This window comes from Dunckerocampus dactyliophorus, chromosome 17 (assembly GCF_027744805.1).
Source record: "Dunckerocampus dactyliophorus isolate RoL2022-P2 chromosome 17, RoL_Ddac_1.1, whole genome shotgun sequence".
Taxonomy (NCBI): domain Eukaryota; kingdom Metazoa; phylum Chordata; class Actinopteri; order Syngnathiformes; family Syngnathidae; genus Dunckerocampus; species Dunckerocampus dactyliophorus.
The window spans coordinates 22,814,174-22,827,326 of NC_072835.1; positions in this window are offsets into that span (position 1 = coordinate 22,814,174).

Below are 13,153 nucleotides of genomic sequence, written 5' to 3' on the forward strand. Positions count from 1 at the left end.
GTTCTGGGATGTGTGATCTCACAGCCCTGGGAAGTTTGCGATGAATGGAAGCCATGTAGGAGGAGGTTTGTATTCTTTTTTATAGCTAAAAACAGCAGGTTTACATTTGATACCCCCATTTTTGATAGATTTATGGTAGTAAATGCTGTAAATATATCAAGGGTTATTGGATAATTGGAGAGAGGCTGTTATTTCCCGAAGTTGAAAACTCATATAATATGAAACAAGGTAGGAAACTATTATTTTTCATCTATTTATTATTTTTCATGAGTTTATTCCTTGACTTCCTCTGCCTCATTTTTGTCCTGCCACATTTCTCAACCAATTCAAATCAATTCCACGTCAGGACATGTTGGCTGCCTGTCAGGACTTAAAAAATCACATTTTCTGTGACAATTTTCCTATTAAAAATGCATGGGAAATTTCTTTATTTCAATTACTGTAACATTCCGCTTGCTCTACAGGGTGGCCTGGCTCAGGTGGTGGTCGTCTCCCAACCCGATGGTTGCTGGTTCGATCCTCATTCCTCATGTAAGTGTTGAACTTATTTGGACATTTCAACAATCACTGGTTTCTATTGCACTTCTAATTGTTTCTATTCATTTTATTACAGTTTGAATTGCCCTTTTAATCATTATTAGCATGTTTTTATTTATGGTATCTTCACTACTATTTGACTGTATCATGCTAGGTATAGCACTTTGTGACTCTTTCTGTGAAAAGTGCTCTATAAATAAATGTTATTTGCTTACATTCTCCATTTATACATTCCAACATTTCACATTAGGAATGGAATATTTTCCACTGTGTTTTGGACAAAGTACGACAACGTGCTTACCCACAACAAAGACATAGCACATTCTGACCTTTGACTCAGAAAAGATTAGGGGTGTCACAAGATCCTCTGATGCCAATGTCCTGTCCCCACCCTCAATGTCCAAGCGTCATACCTGGGGTGACAGAACCTTTAGTTTTGCTGCCCCCTCCCTCGGGAACTCGTGAGCTAAGGTTGATTTTTCTTCTCCCAAATCCTCAGGATTCTCTGTATATTTGACAGAATTTCAACACAGACACTGTGAGAGCTGGCATTGTAAAAGGCAAGCCTTCACCCCCCTTTTGCAGCAATCAACAAATAGATAAATAAATAAATAAAAACCTCTCCGAGAGCGAGCTGTCCATCAGCCTCCATTCCGCTTCCCTGCAGCCTGACCCAGTTGTTCAGCATCCATCTGAAGCGGCACCGCATCAAAGCCTGACACTCCGCGTCTGCGACCGGGCGGCTGATGTCATCAGACGTGAAACCTCATTTGGCGACCCCGCGGAAGCCCGCCCGCCGCCGACAGCTCTTATAAGTGAGCGCTGGGAGGAGAAGCAAAGAGTCGAAATGGTGTGGAAAGCCAGCAACCCGGAGGTGGATGGGATGATGCAGGCCTTGCAAACAGCTGAAGTGTGACAGCCAGCAGAAGACAACTGTTGTGTCACGTTGAGTCACACCACGGTTGAAATGGTCATTAGCGCAGAGCACGCCAATTAAAATGTTGCTGTATCACATAAGGAACTTTTATTTTTGAAAGGTGATGAATTGATGCTGAACAGTGATGCTGCCTTAACTGGGAAGTCAGAAAGTTTGACAAAGAAAAGTGACGCTCAAAGTCAGCTCCATGCTACAAAACGCTAAACTATTGTGTGAGTTTTAGAGTACGTCAGAACTTAACTTAAATACGAGTACAGTTGTCCCTCGCAAAATCGCGGTTCGATTATCGCTCCCTCGCTATATCTTGGATTTCCAGAAATGAATGAATGAATAAATGATGGCAGTTAGGTGGTAGACTGTGTCTACTATTAGCCAAAACATAGTGAAGTACAAGTGAAATGTCCTATTGTGGTCACTAGGTGGCAGTAATGACACAAAACATTGAGACATTAGCTTACATGGCATTACCTTAACACTGCTTAAGTTTACAAGAGATACATTTGAGGCTAACTGGTTAGCTCTCTAGCTTGCAAGCTTGTTCGGGGGGGGGGGACGCATGTTGCTGCCGTAAAATTGATTGACAGCTGGCGTTGATTACACATGCCTAACATGTGCCGACTGGATGTAGATGCGTTCTGCACATGCGTAGGACCGATTCCGTTTCCGGTGCGTATTGCGTAATGGCTGTCTCAAAAGTGGCAGCAACATAAAAGGCAACAAAAGCAACTTGCCCACCTCAAACATATCCAGCTGACCCAGCTTTCCCATCTGGGAATACGGAAGCTTCAGTCAACACTCACTGAGACTTTTGGTCGTCAAAGTAAATGGTGTGCGTCCACAGAAAGTCATCACTGCTCTTTAAGTTGAAAAGCCAGCATTTCAGGACGAGCTGCAAACGTCTGACAGACAGTATGAATTGCCTGTGAGAAACGGCAGTTCCACATCCTTACAAAGTGAAAGATGACATATTAAAGGAAACATTGCATAGTTATGACATGTTGTTATTATCTATTATCATATATTATCATAACATTAGCGCTTTATGTTGACAGTATGACAAAATGTTGACAGTAAAAATGTTTAGCGTCAATTTGTGGGACAATAAAAATGTCAAAACGCACCTGGAATGCTTTGTGACTCGGTTAAGTAAAAAAGTTTGTTTGTCTGGTTGTATTTTTTCATTGTACTTTTCTTCAAATGAATGGTGTCTCGTGACACCCCTAGTATTTAGTCTTTTAGATCCTTACTGTATGTAGTATTTTATGTCCTTCACAGTCTCGAAACGGATCTTGCACCTAAACCGAGGACCTCCTGTGCTCGTATGATTATTTCAAGCTTGGCAGGTCTGTGACGGAAATATCGTGTACTGTAGAAATGAATGCAGGATGTACACTGTAGATGAATATGCATGTTGAGTAGTACATTGTTGTCTAGGTACTGTATACGCTGCGCTAGAATTAAATGGCTTGCCTGTCTCTGGTAGCGTCCATATACGCGTGAAAACACCAGGCAGCGGGGTCTGCGACCTCTCCGCAGCGTGAGACTTCATCGTACATTAGCGCCTTGATGGAACTGGTGTGCGGAAGGTCCCAGTGGGGCCCGCTGGGAGCGCTGGGTCTGATATTGCCGCTGACAGACACCGGCGGAGGTAATGCCGGAGCCTGATTATTACCGCTGACACTTTACAAATATGGAGCATACGGGCGAGCTTGCGCCCCCGTGAGAGCACGCGGAGGGGGGAAAATAGAGGTTTGGGCAAACAGGCCTTTAGTGAAATTACCCCAAAAGGCTGCTCGGCATACAAAAGATGGAGGGCAGCCCCGTGCCTGTCTGTGTTTGCGCTTGGAAAAAGTACATATTGACATGAGTCACATCATAAGAGAGAGCTGCAGGAGACCTTTTCATTCAGGAGAACATGTGACAGCTGGTACAAGGCCTGCAGGGACCATTAGCTCCCTTTATGAAACCAGTCAGCCTCGCTGCAAGAAAAAGTACTTGAGGTTCCCTGACTCTTAATGAGAGTGTGAATGGTCGTGATTGACAGGCGATCACTCCAGGCTGTGTCTCCAGTTGGGATAGGCTCCAGCCCCTCAACAGCATTTAAACGAGATAGACGTCGACTTCACATCTTCTTGGCGCTTGAAGGTGGCCGTTCCCCCGATCCCATTCCCCGCCACGCTTGAATAGGGCGGATATTCTCTATTCTCTCCCGCGAGTGACCTTTCCCTGCTCCTTTTGTGCTAAATGTGTGGCATCTGATGAGGCTGTCTCCCCTAAAGCCTCCCCGTGGAGGATAGTCTGGGCACGTCTGACCAGCAGCAGCCAGCCCCGCAAAGAAAGAAACACTCTGCATGGGCAGTCTGGGCAGCCTCGGGATCCCTGGGAGGGACGCTCGGACATCTTAGTTCTGCAGAACGCTGTTCATAGCGGGAGGATTGCGACAAAACTCCCTCTGGATGCAGGCTACTTGTCAGTCCTCGCTTATTGGTTACACTTGCTGGGCGCACAATCATTAGTCATGTGAGGATTTAGACCAGGGGGGTCCAAACGTTTTCCAGCGAGGGCCACATAGTGAAAAATGGAAAGATGCAACTTTGCCACTTTGATGTAATGTAAAGCAACACATGTGGATTTGCTAAGAAGTTACATTTCAAGAAAAACAGCACCTCAGCTTTGTGATATAAGGTGAAAAAGCCGAATATTAGTACCAAGTTTGCTCTATTTTTCCCTTTTTTGCTGTTGTTTTTTTATTTTTATTTTCCAAATATTTCAATTTTCTTCTTAAATAATCTTCATAAATTTTCTTCTCGTAATATTATAACTTCATTCCCATAATATTACAACTTTTCCCCAATCAAATTTTCCAAAAATAAAAAAAATGAAAAGAAACAATGTAATTTTTCTTTAATATTTCAGCCCTCTGTTACCAAAATGTTGAATTCATTTTCCTGAAAAAGTTTTTCTCATTAAATTACAACTTTTTTTCTGGTTAGAATACATATTCTTGTAAAAATGCAGCTGTTATTTTTCATTTCTGCTGTTTTTTTTCCAACTTTTTAAATTTTCTTCTTGTAAATGTTCTTTTCGTAATATTCTGACTTTATTCCCGTATTTTAACATTCTAACCAAATTTTGCAAAGATCCCAGCATTATTTGTTGTTTTGTTTGTTGTTCATCATGACTTTAGAAAAATAGCGTCTTTTTTCTTTAATATTTCAATTTCATGCTATTACATTATTTTTCATTTTACGCTATTTTTTTCTCGTAAGATCACAACGTTATTCTCGTGATATGACGACTAAAATTACATCTGATTTTTCTATTTTTGCTGTGTTTTTTTCCTGATGGCGGTCGATATATTTTATGCTCTGCTGAATGAATGAATGAATTTGACGTTCAATTTGGAGGATTATACTTCCAAGCTCACCAGAAGGGAATCCAGCTTTTACAACAAAGTATCAGAGCTTGTCCTGGAGAAGGCTAGGGTGCGTAAACGTCATATACAAATTGACTAAAGTTTATTTTTTTTTTAAAGTGCACTGTACCGGTATCCTCAAAAATACAACCTAATGCCAAACATTTGGGCACATAGACTCATAGACTCTAGAGCTGTTTCTAATATTTTGGTACGTACGACGCAAACTAAAACTTCATCCCTTGCAATATTGTGTGCTCAATTATCACTCCCTCTCTGTATCGCGTTTTTTCAAAAAATATTAATAAATGATAACTGCTTTGTGGTTGAATATGACCTCTTATTAGTACAAAATAACATATTTAATGGCTAAATGATCTAACTAAATGAACTAAAATACAAATACAAGGCAGAAGAAGCATTCTAATAGTGAATGTGGTATTCTACCTTGGCCACTAGGGGTCGGTATTTGGTGAGACAGGCACTAGACTCCTCACCAAGGTTCCCCAGGGGTCATATTTACCATGACACTGCTCCATCTATCTATTTTTTATGCTGCTTGTCCTCAATAGGGTCACGGGGGCAAGCTGGAGCCTGTCCCAGCTGACTTTGAGGGAGAGGTGAGCGGCCAGCCAACCGCAGGGCGCATATAGACAAACAACCATTCACCCTCACATTCATGCAATGTAGACAAGCTAGAGTCTCCAATGAAGCTAACATGCATGTTTTCGGAATGTGGGAAGAAACCGGAGTACCCGGAGAAAACCCCCCCACGCACAGGGAGAACATGCAAACGTCTTACATGGCTTATTTACTCATATTCTGTCTACTACATTAGGCGATGTGAGTGTAAAGCCATTTAAAGCCGCAAGGGAGTACGCTGTCCAGAAAAAACAAGGAACTACTAACGTGTGAGTTATCATATTTATGCCCAATATGTCTTATTTTCTCTGATTATGACTACTATATTGGGTAATGCAAATGTAAAAGTGACTACAGGGGTGTTAGTTCATGTCCTGAGGGCTCTAATAATGTTAAAAACCATACTTAGAAGATTTTAAAAAGGTTCTCTATGCCATAACTATGAAAATACTCCATTTATTGATATTGAATCCTACTTTGCGGAAATTCTGGAACCAATCAGCTGCCATAACGATGGATTACTGTACTTGTTTATTTACAACGGAATGGCAGACACCTTCAATCTAGTGTGTACTGCATATGAACACATGAATACCTGCAAGTATCTGGGGAACGTGCTGCACAGCAGCAGGCGTGCTGCTGCGAGGTAATTACGCAGCGTTTACTCGCTGCTGAGAAAGTTACAAGAAGAAAAGGAGCGATATAAGAACATCATCAGTAAAATGCCTTCTTTTTTCTTCTTCTTTTAAATAAAAAAGACTATTTCCTCCCGCTCAAAGTACACCTGTGGCCTTTTCAAAATGATTAAATTCCAATTTATGTTCCGTCCTGCTCCTGGCTTTACGTTCTTTGATGGTTCCACTCAGGACAAAGCAGAATGGGCCGTCTAGAAATGACTCAAAAGAAAGAAGTCTTAATACCTCCCTATTGCCGCGCTCTAACGGCGGCGGAGGCTGATGAGGTCTGACCGAGATGGAGACCACGAGTGGACTTTAAATGTAGCACAGAGAATTAAATTACATCAGTTCACTTTCCCCCCATTATGGAATATCAAGTCATTAAGGCTGCCGTTCCGCTGGAACTTCATGAATTCTAAGGCAGCCGCTTATCCAAGCATGAGGGATGACCCGGAAAGCCGTTCATTCCCTGCAATTCCAGAGGACCCCCGCGCATGTGCAGCTCTGCTTTCAGGTTGGGGATTTTTGGTAAAAAAAAAAAAAAAAAAAAAAAAAATCATTTTTTTTCCCGAAAGAAAACACATCTCATTCATCATGTCATCATGTAATCATTGATGAATACGTGATGTACCACCTAAAAACTACTTCGGCATTATGCCTTTATGCTTCACTGATCATGTTTTTTTAAATCAAAGATTGAGATTTTGCGCTTTGCTGGGGTGGGGAGGGGGTCCTTGAAAGCACCATAGTTTAGCTTGTTTGGCTCAAAACTTGCAGCGAGGTGAACACAAGTTAAGATATGACGGTAAACTGGAATTACGACAGGAGCACAGCGTGGATTCCGTAGCGCCTTCTCTAGCTTGCTGCAGACATCAAGCTGCATGCCAAAAATAATAATAATAATCATGGATTAGATGTTACTGCGCTTTACAAGGTACCCAAAGTGCTTCCCAGCCAAGTGAGCCCATTATTCATTATTCATTCCCTCCTCAGTCACACACTGGTGGTGGTAAACTACATCTGTAGTCACAGCTGCCCTGGGGTAGTCTGACGGAAACAGACATTTTCATGGGAGTGTCAGGTACTCACAGTTTTTCGCCATTCTCTGGTGGTCCCGGGAAGTAAAGGAACTCCTGTACAATGTCTGAAACTGACAACTTGAAAGGCGGTAGACAAATTTGGAGCCGCACCTAAATTTTGTGGTCTCAAGAGTCAAAGCATGGAGTTCCAAACAGCGTCAACAGATCCCGTCAGACTTCATCTAATGGATATTAGCTTGAACATGTTAGTATGTAATATATATTTTTGTTATATATAGAATAAATGTAATTAATAATTTGATTTGATTTGATTTTATATAACCTCCATATTGAATGAATGTACAGTATATATGTTTTACTTCATTTTAACGACTACATTTATTTCTAATGAACTATGCATAAATAATACATATAATACTTTTAACTAAAGAAACTGTCATATCACATCATATCATTAAATCAAACAAGAATTATAATAATAATATAATAATATGAACAATAATTTTAATAATAATAGCCCTCCAGGCTTCAGCAATACAACGAATTAAAGATCAATGAACTTGGAAATGAACCTGAAAGCCTCAACATGTGCTGTGATGCTGTTATGCCATGCTGCTGTATTCATGTATTCATGTATTCATGTGAGTAATACACACATAAAGGCTGTGAGGTGGCAGCATCGGTCCGCAAACAGCGTCCTGTTCCCTCTGCGTCACGTGTCTCGGCAAAGAGGGAAGTTGTTTTGGTTTTGTGGTCGACGTCTTGTGTGACAGTTGCAGTAGGAATGTTATATTGTTACCTAATAAACGGAGCAGTTGGAGGCCAGAACAAACAAAATGGCTTTACAATATTTCCTCAGTGAAAAATGTCTTGCGAAATAAGAGCAAGCCGTGTATTTTAGGTCCTGCATCTGCTCCTCAATTAGTGTATTTACTCTGAAAACATGCAAATGTGCACGTCTGGTACCTGCAATAGACTTGAATCCCTGGGAATCAAACGCTCTCCATTAGCAGCACTTTCCAAGCACACAGAAAGATGATGTTTTTTTCTTGTCTTTTTTTTTCAAACCCGCTGAGATACGATCCGTCTCAGCAGCAGATTACTGCTCCCCTCCCTCGTCATTTGCATAGCCTTCGCCTGCTCGCGTATGACCGGAATAAATAACGGGAAGCTTGTCTTTAGCTGCACGCCCCACACATCATTTATTAACCAAACCAATACTGCTGCTGCTGCTGCTGCTGCTGCTGCTGATGATGATGATGATGATGATGATTCCCAGAACCCCCACACGCACCCCCCCCTTTGAAACTAAACACATCCCTAAAGTTAATCTAATCAATATTGATACACTCCTGATCAAAATTTTAAGAGCAGTTGAAACATTTAGATTTTGCGCTGTTGGATCTTCAGGAGGTTCTAAGTCGAGCTTCAAAATGCAAAAAGGGGACAGAAAAAAGCCAACAAGCACTCAAGTAAAACAGGCTGTTCAGCAGCGGATCAAAAGTTTAAGAGCACAGCCTTTGAAAGGCAAAATGTTGGCAAAAATGTGGATTGAAAGTGATTGAGTGTCAAGTATTCACGCTGTCCTGATCGCTTGGTGGCAAAGGCAAGAACGCTTTCTCTCTTTGGACACGTTGGGATTGTTGGGCTGCACAAGCGAGGCCTCTCGCAGCGCAACATTGCTGCTGAGGTTGGACGCAGTAAGACGGTCATTTCAAACGTCTTCCAACATCCGGAGGCTCATGAAGGAAAAAGGTTAAGTGGTAGACCGAAAAAAATGAGCCGGAGGATCCAATTGGCTGTCCGTCAAGACACGGGACCATCCTCGACCCAAATGGAGGTTGTTACTGTTGTCAAGTGCATCAGACACCATCTGCCAGAGAAGGCTAAAAAAGCCTTCAAAGAACTCGTCTCCTTCAAGGCCATCAAATTGCCCGTTTGGAATTTACAGGAGAGCACCAAACACGGGACATTGAAAGGTGGAAGAAAGTTTTCTTCTCCCTTGACGGTCCTGATGGCTTCCAACGTTACTGGCATGGCAAGGAGATCCCACCTGAGATGTTTTCCACACGGCACAGTGGAGGGGGCGCCATCATGATCCTTCAATGGAACAGTGGAGCTTCAGGTTGTGCAGGGGCGTCCAACGACAGCCGGCTATGTGGAGATGTTGCAGGGGGCGTCCCTCATGACAGAAGGCCCTCGTCTGTGTGGTCATGACTGGCTTTTTCAACAGGACAGGATGTCTTTTGGACCATCCTGCGTGTTCCTTTTGTCTCGCTCCCATTTCTTCTTTTTGTAATTTATTGCAATTTTTTTTGCCACACAAAGATGGAACAACAAGAGTACACACACACACCCCCCCCCCACCCAGATAGAGGGTGATAAGCGGTGAGTCCTGCTTGGCTTTGTGCTCTAACCTGATTGCAGTCTTTATTGGGGAGCTCCACTGTAGAAGTAACCTCATTTTGCCTGCTGGAATACCGAGTCAGCTATTTGTCAGGCTGCATGCAACACCCCCTCGGCATTTTCCCTTTATATCCCTGTCCCCAATACACACACACACACACACACACACACACACACACACACACACACACACCTCCAGCTGCTTCAGTGTTGGCTGTGCATGTATGCTCTGGAGGTAAACCACATGCTCCTCCAGTGATGAGTGAAGCTTACTGTTTGAAGGAAGTGAAGATCACGTTCATCCACTCATCCACTCAACATTTTACTGGAGTGGATTTCGTCTCTTTGCCAACACCTAAAACTGTTCATGGCGTGGCCAGATGCGAGTGAAAGTGCTTTTTTATTAGCGGAATGAGGACCTTTCAGCTGCAAGCGAAGCGCTAAAGTGGTAGAAAGAAGTTGTGTTAGCGAGACTCATGACAAATATTCTGACATTTTGAGGAAAATTCTTTCATTTCGAAGGATTCTAGCGTGTTTTAATCAATGGATGGATGGATGGAATATTTTACATTTTTTGCTACACACAGAAGGAAAAATAATTATTGAACTGACTGAAAAGTAACTCCCTATTTTAAAATAATTACAAATCATTTATTTATTCCATTTTTTTCTCAAGTGTTTTTTAAACAAAATATGAATTTAATTGTAATTAAATAAATTGTCTATATTTTTTGTGTTTGTTGCACTAATGATTTATTTATTGTATTTTCTTCTCAAACATTTGTTGTGTTTGTCCTTAAGTGCGAGGGAATTGAATGTGTATGATTTTTTCCAGCAGCGAAAGGTGACCGTGCGTGCATGTGCACGTTGTTTGCTGTTGTGCTGCGTGTGTGAATGCAGAGCCACTAAAGGCCGTGCGTCTGTTTTCCACATTAAACTTAGTGACTTTTCTAGAACAGCGGCGGAACAAATGAAGCAAAAGGTCGTTGCACCGATAGCGTTGCCGCATCCTTCCTTCTACTAGATGAATACACGGGCCTCCACGGTGAGGTGATGAGTTGGGGAGGGAGATTTCAAATTAAATGTACATTTCGCTGCACTATCAGTGGTGGGGGGGGACTGTTCTCCTCCAGATTGGAAGCATAAAGTCGAGGCGAGGAGCACAAAAGGCGGCGTGCATAGATCAATACGCGCGGATCCAATGTGGAAGATTAGCATCAGTACATTTGCAGCTTCAATGTTATCGCGGATAAAGTTACACAAGGCCCCTTTTTTTGCTTGACGCACCGGCAAAAGATACGGACGCCTTTGCAATGCGTCTTTCAGCCTGATTGCTGTCAAATAGCAACTTGCTCGCTAGCCTCTTTGTTTGCAGACGCACATTCTTGCTATCTGTCATGTCTTTCTTACTTTCCTTACATCCTGCAGAATACCAAAAGTCGTCATGCGGCATCCACGTGTTTGTGAGCCAGGACTTTTTGAGCTGCTCAGTGGACCAAAGCGGTACTGCAGGTTATGATGACCTTGCAGAACTAAATACCTGACAGTCGCTGATAACCGGAGAAGCCCGGAGGGAGCACGGAGGGGGGAATGTCAAGTAGACGTCTCTCCGGGCTCCAAGTCCTTCTTAGCGCTTCTAACCTGCAGCCGTGTTGACTTTGAACTGGAAAACGCAAACTTGCTCTTAACCGGCATCCGTTGGCACGGACACCTGGGAAGCAGGACCGCTTGGTGAAGAATACGCCTCAAAAGTCTCAATAGTACAGAACTCCTTGCATGACAGATAACATTGTTCACTTGTGACCTTTTAAAAGCCCCAGCCCCCTCCACTGGGGTCGCGTCTGTGTTGCTACGCTAGCTTTTGTGCGATGCTTGCATCAATGCGCACAAGCTACACGTGCACATGACCAGAAGAACAAGCAGGGGTGTCCAAAAGAGCGGCCCGGGGCCATTTTACAGCCTGCAGCTGTTTTTTTATTGGCCTGCAGCGCATTCATTTAACAAGAAAACTATTTTTTTTAAAAACCCATAAAAAATGGAAATAACAGTAGCAAAAATGAAAAAATCAGCAGTAATTTTCTGAGAATAAAGTAAAAAATATTAAGAAAAAAAAGTAATCCAGCAAGAAAAAGTCATAATTTTCCGAAAATAACATCAGAATATTGTGAAGAAAAATAACATTATTTTAGTCACATAAAGTTGAAATATAAAAAAAAAATTATAAGTTGTAATATGATGAGAAACAAACAAAACAAGGAATAAAGTTGTAATTTTTGGAAAATTTGAGAAAACTTTATTACGTTACCAGAATCAAAGACCAAACTTGAAATAACCTAAACCTAAGGGTTAGGGTTAGAAGGTTAAGGTCAGGGTTAAGGTTAGGGTTAGAAGGTTAGGGTTAGGGTTAGAAGGTTAGGGTTAGGGTTAGGGTTAGAGTTAGGGTTAGAAGGTTAGGGTTAGGGTTAGAAGGTTAGGGTTAGGGTTAGGGTTAGTGTTAGGATTAGAAGGTTAGGGTTAGGGTTAGGGTTAGGGTTAGGATTAGAAGGTTAGGGTTAGGGTTAAGGTGAGCATGATCAATCATCTCCAGACTCTTCCCCAATGGACACCAATGAATCCACTCTCAACTCAACTCAAGTATTTCCAGACTATTTTATTTGAGTGTTTTGCAATGCAGCCTACGCGGCAAACACACAAGCTGCGGCACATTTGATACGTTTTTATTAAAAGAAAACAACTGCAAGTCCAATATGGTCAACTTTTCTGTAAGTGCATTACATACATTTAAAGTATTGATACTCACCCCCTAACCCTAACTTGAACCCTAACCCCCTAATCCTAACCTGAACCCTAACCCCCTAATCCTAATCCTAACCCTAACCCTAACCTTCTAACCTAACCCACTAAATTACGACAGGCCGTTAACGTCACGGGCAGGAGAAAAAAAGGAGCGCTTGTTTTGCTCACTCGCAAAGTTGAATTTTCGATTACCGGAGCTGTTTTTAATGGTATCAGATTCATGGGTATGACGTCACACTTCCCTCACCAGGCCGGTCATCATGGTGCACCCCCACCGCAGTCACCGCCAGTCTCCCCTTTCCATTGACTGCAGGTGTTGCATGTTTGGATGTCATTCAAAAGGAGAAACACTGGCTGTCCGGCGAGTGAGGGTCGCATGATGGCCACAGTTTGACCCTGGATCAGATTATTTTCCTTTCCATGCTGTCCTATTGGGAATAATAACTTCCAAATCTGAAGGAGGATTGTCCCAGTTGGCTGCTAACGTTGTTCCAGGTGTTCTGCTGCGATGTGCAGCCGGTCTTCAAGCTACGCTCCTCCCAGGCACGCTTGCTCAGCTCCAATCAAAGACAAGATGAGGATGATTATGACCGTCTTTGTCACGCACGCCACTGCAACACCGCTTCAGCATGCTGATAAATACTTCATAAATACTCCATTCTCACTGACTGTGACCCAAAAGCAAACAGTCACATGCATTTCA